General features: G+C 43.0%; 1 pseudogene; it reads right to left on the bottom strand.

Moving 5' to 3' along the window:
- Window positions 1-751: 751 nt before the first annotated feature.
- On the bottom strand, window positions 752-11,935 carry LOC131359413 (piggyBac transposable element-derived protein 4-like; annotated as a pseudogene).
- Window positions 11,936-19,422: the final 7,487 nt, after the last annotated feature.

The raw sequence follows: 19,422 nt of genomic DNA, 5'->3' as shown, positions 1-19,422 counted from the left end.
GTTTGTTGCATATGGGGCTGCATAGCCACAGACCAGTCAGGGTGACCATGCTGACCCCTGTGCACCGCTGAAAGCACTGACAATGAGCATGTGAGCATCAGAACTGGACCACGGAGCAATGTAAGAAGGTGACCTGGTCTGATGAATCACATTTTCTTATTTGCTTTTTAAAAAGGTGTTTTTGTTATCTGATGATTAGTGAGAGTTTCTTGTTCCCCACCAAATCTCTCATTCTCTCATTTGTCTGCAGAAATTAGAAACTTGTGGCAACATAGATAGATACAACTTTTTTGTCATTACAAAGTAATTTCTTTATTTGTTTTTAATTAAAAAAGATTTTTAAAAAAGATTTTAAATTAAGGCAGATGGTCCAGGAGTCTGGAAAATGATGGGATGATGTCTTCCGGGTGCTAACCATGGTGAAGCTAGAGGGGAAAAACAACTGAGCTTCAGTTTTATAGTGTCATTAATTCACACAAAAAGAATAGTTTAATGTTTAGCTGTGATTCAGATTAACATCAGTTTCATGAATGACATCATATTTCTGATTATGAAAGAGCCAGTGTAAAATATTAACTGAATGCTTGTTAGTGGTGAATTTAATTAACTAATATGAATGCCCAGAGTTTTTGTAGTAGAGCCCAACACTTCACCTTAGCACGCTTGCAGGGAAGTTCAAAACTTGAGCAGGTACTCAGTGGAGTCTTTCTTTTCCTCCCAGATCTTGCTTTTACTGCTGATGGACTTTGTGTCATCCCTTCAGAAGCAGGAGACTCTGTAAAGGAGAGAACAAATGCAGTGCAAAATAGAAAATAATAGCAAATTATGGAAAATGTACTGTACATGACAAAAGGGCTTTTTCATAATTGGCCCAAAACTTGACTCTGCACCCAGTTCTAGGCTTGTCTTGGTGAAAAAAATGCAGGTTTGATTACATATAGAGGAATTCCTTATTAAATGTGGATCAGCTTTGTGAAATGTGAAACAGCTTCTAAATACAATGATGGACATTTCTCTGGAAACAGCTCTCAAAGACCAACAAATATAATAAACTTTCAGAGCAGATATCACATTTCACACTGTGCATTGTACTTAGAAGTGATATCTGCATGCATGTGAAGGTTTGATTTTATTATTTAATTATTTATTTTTTGTTAACTTACCAAATGTTTCTAAATGGGTCTTTACACTGTCCTCCAGCCTCAGCTCCTCCAGGGCTTTGACAAGTAACTCGATCTCTTTCTCTTCTTTCTGTGAATGGAATATTGGATCTCATGACCTATCTGTTCGGGTTTATTTATTCTATCTATATGTTCTCTTAATGTGAATATAACAGAAATCAAGAAAACGGGCATCTTCTCTCAAGGATTAATGATGTAGTGGACGTTTCACCTTAAAACGTTTGCAGGGAGGTTGCCCAGCATCACTCCCTGAGTGTTTCCTCTTCAGTCCAGATCTCACATCAGCTGGTGTTGTAATTTCTGGGAGAAAAACAGTGCACTCTTCGCTGGACTGGGGCATTTCTGGCTCAAAGCTGGAATCTTCCTTCTATAAAATAAATATTAGTTACCTCAGCCTATCCCAGACTGTCTATTCCAGAGAAAACAGGAGCATCTTCACTTACGAATTAAAGATGCAGTAGAGTTCAACGTTTTACCTCCACACTACTGCAGGGAGGTTGCTCAGCATCACCTGAGCAGACACTCCCTGAGCTCTCCATCATCAGTCCAGGACTCACACAAGAAGGTGATGGAATCTCCTTCCCTTCCTCAGAAGCAGGAGACTCTGTAAAGCAGAGCACAAATAGAATTTGAGAATGCACTGGAGATAACTAAGGGTGTTGTTACAGTGGGCCTAAATACTTAGTTTAGTTTAGTTTATTTATATAGCACAATAAAACAACAATCATTGACCATTGTGCTGTACAAAAATTATAAGATCAAAATAACAGCAATCGAGACAGGAAATAGTACATATACAGGCAAAAAAACAAGCTCAGGTTGACTCAGATTTTAAAAGCCTTTTAACATAAGATGAGTTTTAAGCTTTAGTTTAAACAGAGATTCTGTAGGGATTATCCTAATAGATAAAGGGAGGCTATTCCACAATTTGGGGCCAACTATGGCAAAAGCCCGGTCTCCCTTTCTTTTAAGCCTTGATCTGGGACGCTTTAACAGTTTCTGATTTGATGACCTTAAACATCTAGCAGATATGTTAACAGTCACAAGTTCAGATAAATAAGAAGGTGCCAGACCATTTAAGACCTTAAAAACAAAGAGTAAAATCTTAAACTCTATTCTAAAATACCCACTAAAATAACCACTGCAGAGAGAGTAAGACGGGGGTGATGTGATCAAATGTACGTGTGCCAGTAAGGAGTCTAGCAGCTGCATTTTGGACTAATTGCAAGCAGTTCATATAGGAATGACCAATACCTATATAAATTGAATTGCAATAGTCCAGACAAGAAGATATAATTGCATGAATTATTCTTCAAACTCAGCAGGGGTTAAAAAACTTTTAACTTTGGCCAGTAGTCTCAACTGGAAAAAACATGATTTGACAACTGTATTTACTTATCAAATAACAGGGCAGAGTCAAAGACAATACCTAGGTTTTTAACAGGTTTTACATAAGCAGCTAAGCTGCCTGACACTTGATTTAAGCTACCAGAGAGAGCTAACAGACCAAACACAATTGCCTTAGTCTTACTCTCATTTAAGTTCAGGAAATTTATCTGCATAAAAATTAAAAAATACTTTGTGTTTTTATATATAAAGAAAGCATATATAAAGAAAACAGAATGGGGGCAAGAATTGATCCTTGGGGTACCCCACAGGTCAGATGTGCTTTGGAGGATAATCATCCACTTACATAAACAGAAAAGGTTCTATTCAAATAAGATTTAAACCAGTCCAGTGCTTGACCTTTGATACTTAAGTCTACTCCTTCACATAAAGTCTTATCTTCACTTAAATTTTTACCTTCGACTGGAAGAACAGTGCACTCTCTGTTGGACTGTGGCATTTCAGGCTCAAAGCTGGAATCTTCCTTCTATAAAATAAATATTAGTTACCTCAGCCTATCTCAGACCGTCTATTCCAGAGAAAACAGGAGCATCTTCACTCAAGAAATAAAGATGTAGTTGAGTTAAACGTTTTACCTCCACACTACTGCAGGGAGGTTGCTCAGCATCACCTGAGCAGACACTCCCTGAGCTCTCCATCAAAAGTTCAGGAATTACACCAGAAGGTGATGGAATCTCCTTCCCTTCCTCAGAAGCAGGAGACTCTGTAAAGCAGGGCACAAATGCAATTTGAGATTGCATTGGAGATAACTAAGGGTGTTGTTAAAGAGGGCCTAAATACTTAAGTCTACTCCTTCACTTTAATCTTCATTTAAATTTGTACCTTCGACCAGGAGAACAGTGCTCTCTCTGCTGGACTGGGGTATTTCCGGCTCAAAGCTGGAATCCATCAACTGTAAAACAAATATTAGTTACCTTAAACTATCTCAGACTGTCTATTCCAGAGAAAACAGGAGCATCTTTACTCACGAATTAAAGATGTAGTAGATTTAAACGTTTTACCTCCACACTACTGCAGGGAGGTTGCTCAGCATCACCTGAGCAGACACTCCCTGAGCTCTCCATCATCAGTCCAGGACTCATAGAAGAAGGTGAAGGAATCTCCTTCACTTCCTCAGAAGCAGGAGACTCTGTAAAGCAGGGCACAAATGCAGTTTGAGGAAGCACTGGAGATAACTAAGGGTGTTGTTAAAGTGGGCCTAAAAACCAGGACAGATTCAAGATTCATTCAAATGCTGCTGATGGAATTTGTTTTAATTGCTTTATCCTACATTTCTACTCTTTTTACTACTAATTGTATTCCTTCATTTTTTTAGTAGAAGATGCAGGACTCACTACCTGTCTTGGTGTTCTCCTTCCCATCAGAAAGTTGAGCTACAAGCAAAAATACAGGAAAATAAAGTTCTCCTATTACAGGATACATGGTGTAAAATAGCAGCTAATAAATTTCCAAAACAACAACAATGCAATAAAAACAATAAAAATAATTAATTCTAAATTTCCCTAACATGGGTAAAAATGCTCACAGTGTTTTTCCAAAAAAATAAACAAAATAAATATAAAATAGGAATATCTGATTGTAAAATCACATCTTTTTATCCAGATGGCTATTTTCCTACTACTGTATCACATTATGTAATTAACTATTCATTTTATGTGAGAAGAATCTGTCACTCTACTCACACATGCCTGTTAATACAAGGTCTTAGACATGAACATGATACAGATATCAATTAACGTTATTCTGGGTAGTCAAGGCACACAAGGGGAACATGGGGGCTGGAAAATAGCAGGCCTTGAGAACAATGAAGTTTTCCTGTTAGGATTTATGTTATAGATAAAATAGAAATAAATTAAAACCTGATAAAAACACTTTACTACACAGATGTTGAAGTGTGTGTGTGTGTGTGTGTGTGTGTGTGTGCCAGTGTTCACAGGGCACAGGTATTTGTGCATGGACACTACACAAGAAAAAGGACCATTATATAAAGACCGGGTCTGTGGCTTGTAAATTGTTTCCTACATAAAGTGCTTAAAAATGAAACATATACAGACAGCAGAAGAAAATATTAAGTACTATAGCAGGACAGTCTGACTTGGTAACTCATACAGAATAACTAAGGTGTGCTGGACACGCCTGTGTCCTGGGAATAAACAAGTTTTAAACAAATGACCAGAGAGGATCTAAGCAGACTTTAACAGAAACTTGCTGCTCTACAGATTCAGAAGAAAAAAGTTCAGATTCAGCACTAGTCAATATTTCAGTATTTAGTAACTAATGCTTTGGTGTGTGATGGACAATTGGGGTATTTGGCAGTAATCTTATTCTGCTTTACATTAAAAGAAAGAAGCTATGAAAAAGAAATGTTACTTGGTGAATATGAAGAATAAAAGTTGATCTATTGTGTTATTGTGTTGCTGTATAACATCAGTAATGTTAATATAGACTGCTGCTCCAGAGTTACTCATTACGTTAGCTTACTTAGCTAACTAAAGCCTAACTAGACATGCAGGACACATTTATTCACCTATACAATAAAAATCCTTCATTCTTCCGATCTAACATTAGATTCATATGAAAGAAAATGGCCATTATGATGACCACAGGACGTGCTGACCTCTGCATGTTTCCTCAAGTATGATGTTAATTCTTCTAAGAAGAAATCGTATGTTAGTGAGGCAGAGCGAGTAGCTACTTAAAACAAATCCTGCAGGTCAGACCACTGGTCATGGGTGTGCGGGTAGCGGGATGTGGTCAGGGTTTTCCTCCATCGTAGGCTACAGTATTTCAGGCTCGGACACTGCAGTGTTAATGCTCTAGAGAATTTGTGTACAATCACTGTCCAATTTAATAGAAACACCTGTACACCTGTTTATTTATAAAGTTATCCATTCAGGCAGTCATGTAGCAGCAGCGCAATGTGTAAAATCATGCAGGGCAAAAGAAACATTCAGAGGTAACCAGAATCTGAAAAGAGTATTTAATCACAGTTTAGTAGTGAGGACTTTATGAATTTCTTCACTGAAAAAAATGGTCTTGAAATGAATCAAGAACAAAATTGTGGATCTTCAGTCAAGTTTCAGGTCACACCATTGTACAGAAACTGTGCTAGTTAAAATCACAAATGACTTGTTTTTAGTTTTAGACCAAGGCTGGATCTCACTATCAGTTTTTCTTGATTTTAGCACTGCATTCGACACTATGCATCATGACTCCTATAGATTATGACAAAATTTCACAGGTATTCAGGGACAGGCATTAAGATGGTTTAGATCCTACCTGTCTGATCAATACCATTTTGTAAAATTAAAAGGGGAACTAGCCGGTGTAATGGCAGTGAAATATGGGTCATATAAAATTATGACCTAAATTATTAAATTCTGATAAGAAAGATATTACTATTCAGTCCAAAAAAAGTAAGTACTCTCACAATACTCCTTGCATTTAGACAGATGTACTGTTACTACTAGCTCGGCAGTGAAAGACCTTGCTGTTATATTAGACAGTAGCAAGTCTTTTGAAAATCATATCGCCCATATTACAAAAACACCTTAGACCTTAGAAATATTGCCAAGCCAATAAACATCTTATGTGTATCTGATGCAGAAAAGCTAATTCATGCATTCATGAATCACCTCCAGACTGGACTATTGTAATGCATTACTAGGTGGTTGTCCTGCATCTAAAATAAACAAGCTACAGTTAGTCCAACATGCAGCCACCAGAGTTCTTACCAGGTCAAGAAAATATGATCATATAACCCCAATATTTTATCATCCCTACACTGGCTACCTGTTAAGTTTAGAATCAATTACAAACTACTGCTACTCACATACAAGGCCCTAAATGGTTTAGCTCCCATGTATCCAACTTGTCTTCTAACATGCTACAATATGTCACACTCTTTGAAATCACAAAACTTTGAACAGTGTTCGGGGCTCAGATACACTCTCCCAGCTTAAATGTAGTTTAAAGAGTTTTAGCTCTTTAGCCAGGCATACACGTAATACATTCCATAACCTTCTGCTCCAGTACATCTGAAAATGCACATTATCATCTACTGCTTGCTAATAATATGAACAGCAGCTATGCTGATTCGTTTCATGTAGATTTTGGACATTCGAAGAGAAGATGCCAACCCTTTGAGGACTTTGAGGATAACAACCTTCTAATCAATACACAAAATGACATTCTTTAACATTGTACTTATGCTGTATTGCCATCATTGAGTTGGTGTTGAATCTATGAAGAACTCAGATGTTAAGCCAATTTGTGAGTAACCTCCAGACGACCTCATCCAAAGCGCATATATATATATATATATATATATATATATATATATATATATATATATATATATATATATATACACTACCAGTCAAAAGTTTGGACACACCTTTTAATTCAGTGTTTTTTGTTTAGGGATTTATTTTCTACATTCTAGAACAATACTGGAGATTTCAAAACTATGAAATAACACACATGGACTTAAGTAATCCATATGTAATAACAACAAAAAACAGTCAGTTGTTACAGTTTTTACAGTATTGTCAAGTGCATTTGCAAAAGCCATCAAGCACCATGATGAAACTGGCTCACATGAAGACCATCCCAGTAAAGCAAGACCAAAATTTACCTCTGCTGCAGAGGAGAAGTTCATTTAGAGTTACCAGCCTCAGAAATCACCAATTAACAGCACCTCAGATTAGAGCCGTCATGAAGGCTTTACAGAGCATCAGTAGCAGACATATCTCAATATCAACTGTTCAAAGTAAACAGTTAGAAACATAAACATCAGGAAAGACCATGGAATTAGAAGGTGTGTCCAAACTTTTGAATGGTAGTGTATATCTGGTCGAGTGCAAGTGGACAAGTAGATTAAACTTCCTACTGCCTCTCTGTACTTTCTTGGTTCTTTCATCATCTTCAGAATACTCAGGTTTCAGTTCACATGGAGTCTCTCTAGACTTGCAATTTTGCATCTCAAATCGATCTAGTATTTTCCTCACATATCTCTCCTGTGACATTTTAACTAGACCTTCTGCCTGTTCAAAATCTATCCCTAGAAAATATTTCAACCTACCCATGTCTTTCATTTTGAATCTTTCAGTGAACATTCCCTTTACACTTTTCACAACACTTTCACTGTTAGCTGCTATAATTAGGTCATCAACCCATATTATCAGGATTATTTTCTCATTCTGCCTTTCCCTTGTATACACGCAGTTATCAGCTGGGTTCTGTGTAAAACCATTCTCAATTAAACATACATGTACCATAGTGTTCCAGTTTCTGCCTGATTGCTTTAGGCCATAGAGAGATTTCTCTAACTTGCATACTAGCTTTTCACCCTGTCTTTTTGCTCATAACCCTCTGGTTGTACCAAGTAAATTTCACAGTCAATCGGTGCATGCAAATAAGCTGTCTCAACGTCCATCTGGTGTAAGACTAAATTTTCCTGTGCTGCCTTCTGCATGACCACTCTTACACTTGTCACATCTGACAAATCTCGCCTTGTATTTTTCAGATCCATTAATGTCTCTTTTAATTGTGTAGACCCATCTGCCCCCAACTGGCTGTTTGCCTGGTGGCAACTGAGTGAGTGTGAAGGTCTTATTCCCTTTCCATTAATCAAACAATTTTCTCCTCCGCAGCCCAAATTGACCCGGTCTGTTTTGATCACTTATAAAAAATGAGGTATGTATGATCACCTTTTTTTTTTTTGTTTCACCTTTTTAGTCAGCTTGTTTCCAACACATTAACATATATTTTGCACTTTTTTATATTTGGCAAATATTTGGTATGATAAACCTCATTTATGTAAAATTATACCTCATTTTTGAGTAAAAAAAAAACAGAAATTCTGAATTATTTTCACTATGGTAATGATCAGAGCCACATAAGTAGATGGAATATCACAGACTGGTATATGTCAATGTTTAGTCAGGATATTGTCTTGAAACCATTTCATTTTTTTTAATGGCAGCAAATAGTCACACCTGTTGTCCTTCCGGGTCAAACTGACCCGGTCTGATTTGACTGCTTATAAATCATAAAGTGTATAATGATCACACCATCACCACACATTTTTTTTTTTAACATTTTACACTTGTGATACCCAGCAGGGGGCAGCAGCTGACCTACCAACATGGGGCTACACACACACACACACACACACACACACACACACACACACACACACACACATATACGGGGTTGGACAATGAAACTGGCCAATTTAGTGTTGTAGGTTTCATGGCTAACTTTGACCAGCCTGGTGGCCAATCTTCATTGATTGCACATTCCACCAGTAAGAGCAGAGTGTGAAGGTTTAATTAGCAGACTAATAGCACAGTTTTGGTTAAAATATTGCAATGCACACAACATTATGGGTGACATATCAGAGTTCAAAAGAGGACAAATTGTTGGTGCATGTCTTGCTAGCGCATCTGTGACTAAGACAGCAAGTCTTTGTGATGTATCAAGAGCCACGGTATCCAGGGTAATGTCAGCATACCACCAAGAAGGACGAACCACATCCAACAGGAGTAACTGTGGATGCAAGAGGAAGCTGTCTGAAAGGGATGTCCGGGTGCTAACCCGGATTGTATCCAAAAAACATAAAACCACAGTTGCCCAACTCACTGCAGAATTAAATGTGCACCTCAACTCTCCTGTTTCCACCAAAACTGTCCATTGGGAGGTCCACAGGGTCAATGTACATGGCCGGGCTGCTATAGCCAAACCTTTGGTCACTCGTGCCAATGCCAAACTTTGGTTTCTTGGGCTGTGGACAATGTGAAACATGTATTGTTCTCTGATGAGTCCACCTTCACTGTCTTTCCCACATCCGGGAGAGTTACGGTGTGGAGAAGCCCCAAAGAAGCGTACCACCCAGACTGTTGCATGCCCAGAGTGAAGCATGGGGGTGGATCAGTGATGGTTTGGGCTGCAATATCATGGCATTCCCTAGGCCCAATACTTATGCTAGATGGGCGCGTCACTGCCAAGGACTACTAAACCATTCTGGAGGACCATGTGCACCCAATGGTTCAAACATTGTATCCTGAAGGTGGTGCCGTGTATCAGGATGATAATGCACCAATACACACAGCAAGACTGGTGACAGAGTGGTTTGATGAACATGAAAGTCACCAGATCTAAATATTATTGAGCCACTTTGGGGTGTTTTGGAGGAGCGAGTCAGGAAACGTTTTCCTCCACCAGCATCACATAGTGACCTGGCCACTATTCTGCAAGAAGAATGGCTCAAAATCCCTCTGGCCACTGTGCAGGACTTGTATCTGTCATTCCCAAGACAAATTGATGCTGTATTGGCCGCAAAAGGAGGCCCTACACCATACTAATGAATTATTGTGGTCTAAAACCAGGCGTTTCAGTTTCATTGTCCAACCCCTGTATATATATATATATATATATATATATATATATATATATATATATATATATACACACCACTCAAAAACATGGCATAATTTCATGTAAATAAAACTTCTTTTACACCTCTTATGCTTATTATTATATTTAATTTATGAACAATAAACCTCATTTACATGAAACACTGATATATGGTATATGTTAAACATTAGCCAGCATATCCCCATGTGAAAGCTGACTGATGCAACTGTATTCATAAATAAGTGAGAGCAAACAAATATGATTTGCAAAACACAACATGTATTTTATTTCAAAACAATTTTAAACATTGCAAACTAAAAATACAATGAACAGAAACTGTGTGTGTGTGTGTGTGTGTGTCTTCATTTGCACCCTGCTGGACTTCCATGACCATGCTGGCAGAGGCTGGCATGCAGGGAAGAACTTGGCATCGGCTTAAGAGAGGTGTCACAAGTTCTCTTCCAAGTTCCTCAAGGAACAGCCTCCTTTTGTGGCACTTCCCCTGATTCCAGCTTGGGTCCATCTCTCTCCACAGCACAAAGGAGTTGTATGCAGACACATCAAGCATGTTGTAAAACACTGCCAGGGGCCAACGGGCTGTCATTCATTTACAACTATACACACTGGTGACCTGCAACAAAAGTAACAAACAACAAATCAGTCAAAATTAATTTATATTTTCTTACACAAGAATGCAATGCATGGAGCTGAATGAAAAATATTACATGAAAAAGTGCAATACCTTGTCGAGGTTGTCGACTCCCCCTTTGTTTTTGTTGTAGTCAAGGATGATCTGGGGCTTTTTGTCCTCTTTGGTGCTAACTGCAGTGTCACGATGCAGAGTGCTCATGAGAAGCACATTCCTTTATTTGGGGGGGGGGGGGTAGGAGACAAGAGCAGTGAATACAAACTTGGAGGAGAATTTGGCCCTGTCTCTTGTCTCTGGTTTATTTTTTCTCACAGTTCCCACCATGGCCAGCTTCCTCCTTAGCAGCTCCTGGCCAAAGACATAGGACATGAAAAAGTTGTCAGAGGTGATGACGTGTCCTCAAAGACCCTCTGTCACCTCGAGAACCACACGCTGGCCATCCGCAGGTTTGCCGGTATACACCTGCATGTTCCAGGCATAGCTAGTCTGGGCATCGCAGGCTACCCAGATTTTAATTCCATACTAGGCAGGTTTACTTGGCATATATTGCTTAAACCCACAGTGACCTCTGAACAGGACCAGGCGCTCGTCCATGGTCACATAGTGCCTGGATTATACATTAGTTGCAGGCGTTGCACCCACTTATCCCAGACCTGTTGGATGGCAGACAATTTGTCTCTGGCACGGCACGCTGGTCTGGTGCTGCGATCAGCAAATCATATGATGCTTGAAATGAGCTGGAATGTTTTCAGTGGCATGGTGGCACAAAAAATTGCCCTCCCCATCTGAGCATGCCACAGGCTGGACGTAGCCTCTTTACTGGAGTGGTAGACCCCAGCAAGAATCAATAGACCCAGATATCCCTGTAGATCTATTTGATCTAATTTTTTCCAGCTGTCACCATATACACGACACCCCTCCTTGTTGGTCATGTCTAACACTGTCTTTTGAATATAAATAACTCAAAAGTTGACATTATGGTATCAGCACGAGAGACAGCATACCTTGTTGGCCCTTGGGGGCTCCTCTCGCGCTTTGTCCCCAACATGCGGCGTCGGTCACTTGGAGGGATGGAGGACCAGAGAATATTTCCATCTTTTGATTGGAAAATTTCTTCCGTTTCAGGAGGCTTCTCATCAGTTGATTCCTCCTCGTCTGTGGTATTTTCTTCCTCTGACACTTCCTGCTCCTCTTCTGCCGGTTCTGCCTCATCTCTGTCCTCCTCCAAAGGGTCAAAAATTAGGTCAAGGGCCTGTAATGCTGTGTAGGTCCTCTTCATTTTGCTGTCTTAGAGTGAAATGTGAAATTCCCCAAGGATGCTATAATTCAGGGTTTTTTTGTTTATTGTTATCTTGTCCCCAAATGGGTAAAGGCATATCTCATAGCTTTTGTTTGGTGGCCCAATGAAATGCAGTGCCCAATGCTTTGAACAGTGTTTGACTGTGTGTGTGTGTGTGTGTGTTTGTGTGTGTGTGTGTGTGTGTGTGTGTGTGTGTGTAGCCCCATGTTGGTAGATCAGATGTTGCATATCACAAGTGTGAAATGTTTACAAATGTGTAGCTTTTGTTTTGTCTGGAGGCTCAATGAAATGCAACGACCAATACTTTGAAGAATGTGTGTGTGTGTATGTGTGTGTGTGTGCGTGTGTGCGTGTGTAGCCCCATGTTGGTAGATGTGTGAAATGTTTACAAATGTGTAGCTTTTGTTTTGTCTGGAGGCCCAATGAAATGCAATGCCCAATACTTTGAAGAGTGTGTGTGTGTGTGTGTGTGTAGCCCCATGTTGGTAGATCAGATGTTGTATGTTCAATGTTCTGGAAAGCTCAAAAGTGTGACAATGGGTCACTACTAAATGTGGCCGGGTCAAATTGATGGTGTTATAAAAAATTATTCATACACACATAATTTAACAAAAATTTTAATATTTAATATTTTCAAAGAGCATAGTATTGAATCATCCATGTCATTTTCATGCAAGTATATGAAAGAAAACCCAAGTTATGACAATTTGACCCGAAGACAAAAGGAGGGCTAGTGATCGCATCTTTTTGTCCATAGCATTTTTCCATTGCCCTGACTTAGTTGATGTTATGGCATCCTGGTAGGTTTGAGGAATATCGCATATTGCAGCTTGTCCTCCATATCCTCAGTCTCAAATTCTCCTCTTGGCTCTTAGTGGGTTCCTTGATTCCAGTTTCAGTAACTTGACCTGGCTGTTTGCATTCACTCTGTTCAGGCATAGTCTCAGAAACACCACTTTGAATACCTTGACCTGGTACATTTTTCACATTTTCATCAACATTTCCTTCAATGTTATTGATTTTAGGATATACAACTTTTTTTTAGGATTTTGTGTGTGTGATTCGGGTGTTTGTGTTTCCTTTTTTCTAGTTGTCCTAGCTGTGAATCTCACCAACCTATGCTTTTGAACCTTCTCTGTGTTAGGATAGTACACTAGATAAGCTGGGCTGTTTTTGTAGCCAGTGAAAATACCTTGCTCACATCTAGAGTCTAATTTGCTCCTCTCTCGTTTGTAAGCAAAACATACTGATCCGGTCTTCTGCATTTTAGAAATGTTTGGCATCTTTCCTGTGAACAACTCGTATGGCGTTTTCTTGGTGCGTCTACTATAGCACCTGTTCCTCACGTAAGCTGATGTCTGCATAGCGTATTTCCATAACTTATCTGGTAACTCGCTTTCAGTCAGTAGGCACCTGCTCATATCATAAAGGGTTCTCCAACCTCTCTCTGCTGTGCCATTCTGGTGGGGTGAATAAGGTGCAGACGTTTCGTGTCTAATCCTATTTTTCGTTAACAGTGCCTGAAAGTCTCAACTCAAATTCAGTGCCGTTATCTGAACAGATGCACTTGACCTCTCCATTAGGTGCTATGTCTGCTAGGAACTTTTCTGTGGCTTGTACCGTGTCACCTTTAGACTTTAGAAAATACACTAACATGGTACCTGAGTAGTCATCTGTATAAGACTTTGTATATCTGTACCCTTCTGTGCTCGATGTTGGCATGGGGCCGGCTAAGTCAGTGTGGACTAGTTCTAAAGGTTTCTTTGCCTTTCTGTCTGGCTCCCTATTTCTCGTCTGAGTGAATTTTCCCTGTGTACACACTTCACATGACTGATTTGGTTTGACTGTGGTCGCTTTTATCTCCATACCTCTCACTACACCTTGAAACTTTTGTAAATCTTTATAGTTACAATGAATCTGCTACCACCTTTGGTAACCATGTGACTTTTCCCCCTTTGGAAAGTGATTGTTGCTCCTCCATTTGTTGCCCTTGCCACTGAGAAAATGTCATGTGGGTAAGAAGGCATCATTATGACCCCGTGACATTTTCTACTCAGCCCTCCTAAAATTCTGTGATTCTCCATAAACTGTACACAAATTCGTGATCTCCTCAGTCCCCTTCAAATTTCATATGAAAACGGCAGCAGACTTCGGCTCTTCCCCGTCTTTCAGCGCGTTCTTCAATCCGCAGACTGCAGCGTCACAGAGTGAGGATCAGAGGACAAGTGTGTGTGTGTGTGTGTGTGTGAGATCAGGAAGACTCGTATTTGGCTTGTTCAGTACTCAAATGTCATACACATCTGTGCAATACAGTGGACTGCTGCAATAAGTTTACCATCCTACCCTGTTAATCAAACCTTTATTTTATTTATTTATTTATTTTATTTATTTATTTTTTATTACACCCTCATTGGTGGCCGAGTCCCCCTTAAATGAAAATAGAATCGCCCCTGGACGCCATGGCAATAGACACTAATCAACCGTTAATTAACAAAGTAAAAACGACATTAGTCTACAGTATTTCACACCTCACAAGGAATAGTCAATTTTATTACGGTTACTTTTCTCAAAAAGACATTCTTGATGCCGTATTCAGAAAACTGCAATCTCCAGAGGACGCAGCGAATATAGAAAAAATGTATATGGGCAGGTCGCTGCCTCTGACTACACCAACTATCCAATCAAAGGACGGGAAATTGCTGACGTAATCGTATGCCTGCTAGATGGCCCCAGTGATCCCAACTCGAAATCTGATTGGTTAATGGAACAGGTTCTGTCAGGCATGCATTTCCGGGTTCCGTGTGGCCACTTCCGGTTCCGGGACGCAACTTCCGGTTTCGCGATCTCATTTCCGGTTTCCGCCATTTTATGCTCCTCTGCCCTATATAAGCTAGCGAGCAGTCCATGCTCCTTGCCAGATGGTCTCTTCAGTCAGCCTTGAGCTCCTGAGACGGCACCCTGCCCTTTTCTTCTGTTCCTGTCTGCCTGGTAATGTCTCTGCCTGTACTACGTTTAACCTGTTCTCTGGATTTGGATTATTGGACTGTATGCTGTTAATGTCTCTGCCTGTCCTACGTTTTACCTGTCCTCTGGATTTGGATTATTGGACTGTATGCTGTTAATGTCTCTGCCTGTCCTACGTTTAACCTGTTCTCTGGATTTGGATTATTGGACTGTATGCTGTTAATGTCTCTGCCTGTCCTACGTTTTACCTGTCCTCTGGATTTGGATTATTGGACTGTATGCTGTTAATGTCTCTGCCTGTCCTTCGTTTAACCTGTCCTCTGGATTTGGATTATTGGACTGTATGCTGTTAATGTCTCTGCCTGTCCTATGTTTTACCTGTCCTCTGGATTTGGATTATTGGACTGAATGCTGTTAATGTCTCTGCCTGTCCTACGTTTTACCTGTTCTCTGGATTTGGATTATTGGACTGTATGCTGCTTATGACTCTGCCAGTCCTACGTTTAACCCGTTCTCTATTGAAGTTGACTGAGAACTCTGCCATTCTTTGTGCCGTTTTTAATAAAGACTCTAAGTTTGAACTCGGACTGTGTTCTGCATTTGGGTCCTCACCTGCCACCCCTGACAGTACCATCTGGCCAACATGGACCCAGCAGAGCCACAGAACATGCAAGCCCTTCTAAGCTCCTTAGCTGAGACCTCCACCTCTCACGAACGTCGTCTCCAGGATCTCGCCTCGGCTACACACGAACTGATCTGTCGCATGAATCAGCTTTCAGTCACTCCACCCTCTTCAGCTCCCTCGGCGACAACGACACCCACGAGTTCACCAGATCATCTTCGAGAGCCACATCTGCCTCACCCCGAACGCTTCTCCGGTGAACCAGGACTATGCCGTGCATTTCTGATGCAATGCTCAGTGATCTTTGAACTTCAACCCTCTTCCTTCCCATCAGACCGCTCCAAGGTAGCATATGTCATCTCCCTGTTGTCAGGCAAGGCCAAGCTCTGGGCAACCGCCGAGTGGGAACGTCAGTCTGTACTCTGCTCCTCCTTTGAGTCTTTTTCCAATGAACTCCGCAAGGTCTTTGACACCTCTGCTCCCCAGCAGGATGCAGCACGCTCCCTCTTTGAAGCCTCACAAGGGAGCCTAACCGTGGCGGAATATGCGGTGGATTTTCGCACTTTTGCCATCGACAGCGGGTGGAATGCCACCGCACTCTACGATGCCTTCTATCGGGGGCTGGTTTCTGAAGTTAAGGATGAGCTCGCTGCCCGGGAGCTACCAGCCGACCTCGACGGCTTGATCGCCCTGGCTACCCGCATCGATCGACGCATTCGGGAACGCCAAACTGAGAGGTCAGCCCGACGTCTTGGTCAACCCAACTACCGACCCACTGTCTCTCGCCCCCTGCCTTCTCCTACCCTCCCTGTCTCTGCATCCAGGAGCCTTCCTCTCTCCCATGCCATGGAGATCGGTCGTCGTCACTTATCCCCTGCCGAGAAGGACAGGCGTCGGGCCTCAGGACTATGCCTGTACTGTGGAGAGGCTGGACATTTTGCCGCTTCCTGTCCAGCAAAAGGCCGGGCTCGTCGCTGAAAGAGGGGCCAGCGGCGAGCCTACGACCATCAGTCCCTTCCAAGCCACTGCTCAAGATCCACATCTCAGTTGACCAGCGAGGCTACGACCTATCTGCCTTTGTGGACTCCGGAGCCGACTCTGAATTTATGGATCTAAACCTGGCTAAACAACTAGGCCTTGAGACGGTGCCTCTGTTCTCGCCCCTCCAAGTTCGGGCCTTAGACGGCCACGTCCTCCATCATGCCTCCCAACGCACTAAGCCCTTGCTTGTCACCATCTCTGAACATCACCAAGAGTGGTTGTCCTTTCTTCTGATCCCTTCACCATTTGCTCCTGTTATGTTGGGTTTTCCATGGCTCCGGAAGCACAATCCTCACGTGGACTGGACCAGCGGCCGTATTCTGGATTGGGGCACCTACTGCCTAGCCCATTGCCTAGGATCTGTACCTCCGACCAAGGTGTCTGACATGGACGAACCACCCCCTGACCTCAGCTTAGTACCCTCCGATTATCATGACCTGGGGATGGCATTCAGCAAGGTCAGAGCCTCCTCTTTACCCCCTCATCGTCCATATGACTGCGCTATTGACCTCCTGCCTGGCACTACCCCTCCCCGGGGCCGGCTCTACCAGCTTTCGGGACCCGAAAGAGAGGCTATGACCCAATATATTCAAGATTCCCTCGCGGCCGGGATCATTCGTCCGTCTTCCTCACCTGCTGGGGCTGGGTTCTTCTTTGTAGGGAAGAAGGATGGGTCCTTGCGTCCATGCATCGACTACCGTGGGCTTAATGCCATTACTACCAAGAACCGTTACCCATTACCCCTCATGTCAACTGCCTTCGAACTCCTCCAGGGAGCCACTGTCTTCACCAAACTCGATCTCCGCAACGCCTATCATCTGGTGCGTATTCGAGAGGGTGACGAATGGAAGACTGCTTTCAACACCCCAACAGGCCATTATGAATATCTGGTTATGCCGTTCGGGCTCACGAATGCCCCTGCTGTTTTTCAAGCCCTGGTCAACGACATCCTCCGGGACTTCCTAAACCAGTTTGTCTTTGTGTACTTGGATGACATCCTCATCTTCTCCCACTCCCTGGAGGAGCATGTTCACCATGTCCGGTCGGTGCTCCGTCGCCTGCTTCAGAACCGTCTGTATGTGAAAGCCGAGAAGTGTGAATTCCACACCTCCAGCACCACGTTTTTGGGTTTCATACTCTCGGCCGGTAGCATACAGATGGATCCCAGGCGGGTGGAGGCTGTGAGGGACTGGCAGCGCCCTGAAAGCCGTAAGCAGCTCCAGCGTTTCCTAGGGTTCGCTAATTTCTACCGGAAGTTCATCAGAGGTTACAGTGCCGTTGCGGCACCCCTGCACCGACTCACTTCCTCGCTACACCCCTTCTCATGGACTCCAGAGGCTGAGCTAGCCTTTGCCCAACTCAAGAAGCTCTTCACTACTGCTCCCGTCCTGATTCTTCCGGACCCATCGCGCCAGTTTGTGGTGGAGGTGGATGCATCTGACTGTGGGGTGGGGGCCGTCCTGTCTCAAAGGGCTTCTAAGGACAACCGACTCCACCCCTGTGCCTTTTTCTCTCACCGCCTTTCCCCAGCTGAACAGAAATACGCCATCGGTGAACGGGAGCTTCTGGCTGTGAAACTGGCCCTGGAGGAGTGGCACCACTGGTTGGAGGGCACTGAGCAGCCTTTCATTGTATGGACTGACCACAGAAATCTTGAATACCTTCAGACAGCCAAAAGACTCAATCCTCGACAGGCTCGTTGGGGGCTGTTTTTTGGGCGTTTTAACTTCACCCTCTCATTCCGCCCTGGTTCTAAGAATGGTAAACCGGACGCCCTTTCACGACTATTCACCCCCGATGAGGATGACCCAGCTCCCGAACACATCCTCCCTTCGTCGGTAACCATCCGTACTCTTCATCTGGGGATCGAAAGGAAAGTGCAGCAGGCCATCGCAGGGATACAGATTCCAGGCAACTGCCCCAGGAACAGACTCTTTGTCCCTGATCACCTTAGGTCTCAGGTCATCCAGTGGTGTCACAGCAACCGCCTTTTTTGTCATCCCGGGGTTTCCCGTACCTTGTCTACTCTCCGACAGCGTTTCTGGTGGCCATCACTCAAGCACGATGTCCAGAGATTTGTGGCAGCCTGTCCCACCTGTGCTCAGCAGAAATCGTCCAGGACCCCACAGGCCGGGCTCCTGCGCCCCCTTCCGACCCCCAGACGACCTTGGTCCCACATCTCCCTGGACTTTGTCAGCGGACTACCTCCTTCGGCCGGCCACACTACCATCCTCACGGTGGTGGACCGATTCTCGAAGATGGTCCATTTCGTGCCCTTGGCCAAGCTTCCCTCCGCCAAGGAGACTGCCCAGATGCTACTACTTCATGTCTTCCGCCTACACGGATTACCTCGCAATATTGTGTCTGACCGGGGGCCTCAGTTCACCTCGAGATTCTGGAAGGAGTTCTGTCACCTCCTGGGTACCTCCATTAGCCTTTCATCTGGCTTCCACCCGCAGACCAACGGCCAGACGGAGCGATTGAACCAAGAGTTGGAGACTGGACTCAGAATCCTCTGTTCTGAAGACCCTACATCCTGGTCATCCAACCTCATTTGGGTCGAATATGCCCACAACTCTCTTCCCTCGGCTGCCACAGGCCTCTCTCCTTTCCAGGCCGCTTACGGCTATCAACCACCTCTGTTCTCTTCCCAAGAATTAGAGGCCTCGGTTCCCTCTGCCCTTGCCCTGGTTAAACGGTGTCGTCGGGTCTAGAGGAGGACCCGCTTAGTGCTTCTCCGCTCATCCAAAAGCTATGCTCGATGGGCTAATCGTAAGCGCCACCCGGCACCCCCTTACCATGTTGGTCAACGTGTTTGGCTGTCCACTCGGGATCTGCC

Source organism: Hemibagrus wyckioides, linkage group LG09 (genome assembly GCF_019097595.1).
Source record: "Hemibagrus wyckioides isolate EC202008001 linkage group LG09, SWU_Hwy_1.0, whole genome shotgun sequence".
Classification (NCBI taxonomy): Eukaryota; Metazoa; Chordata; class Actinopteri; order Siluriformes; family Bagridae; genus Hemibagrus; species Hemibagrus wyckioides.
This window is presented reverse-complemented; position numbering and strand designations above follow the sequence as displayed.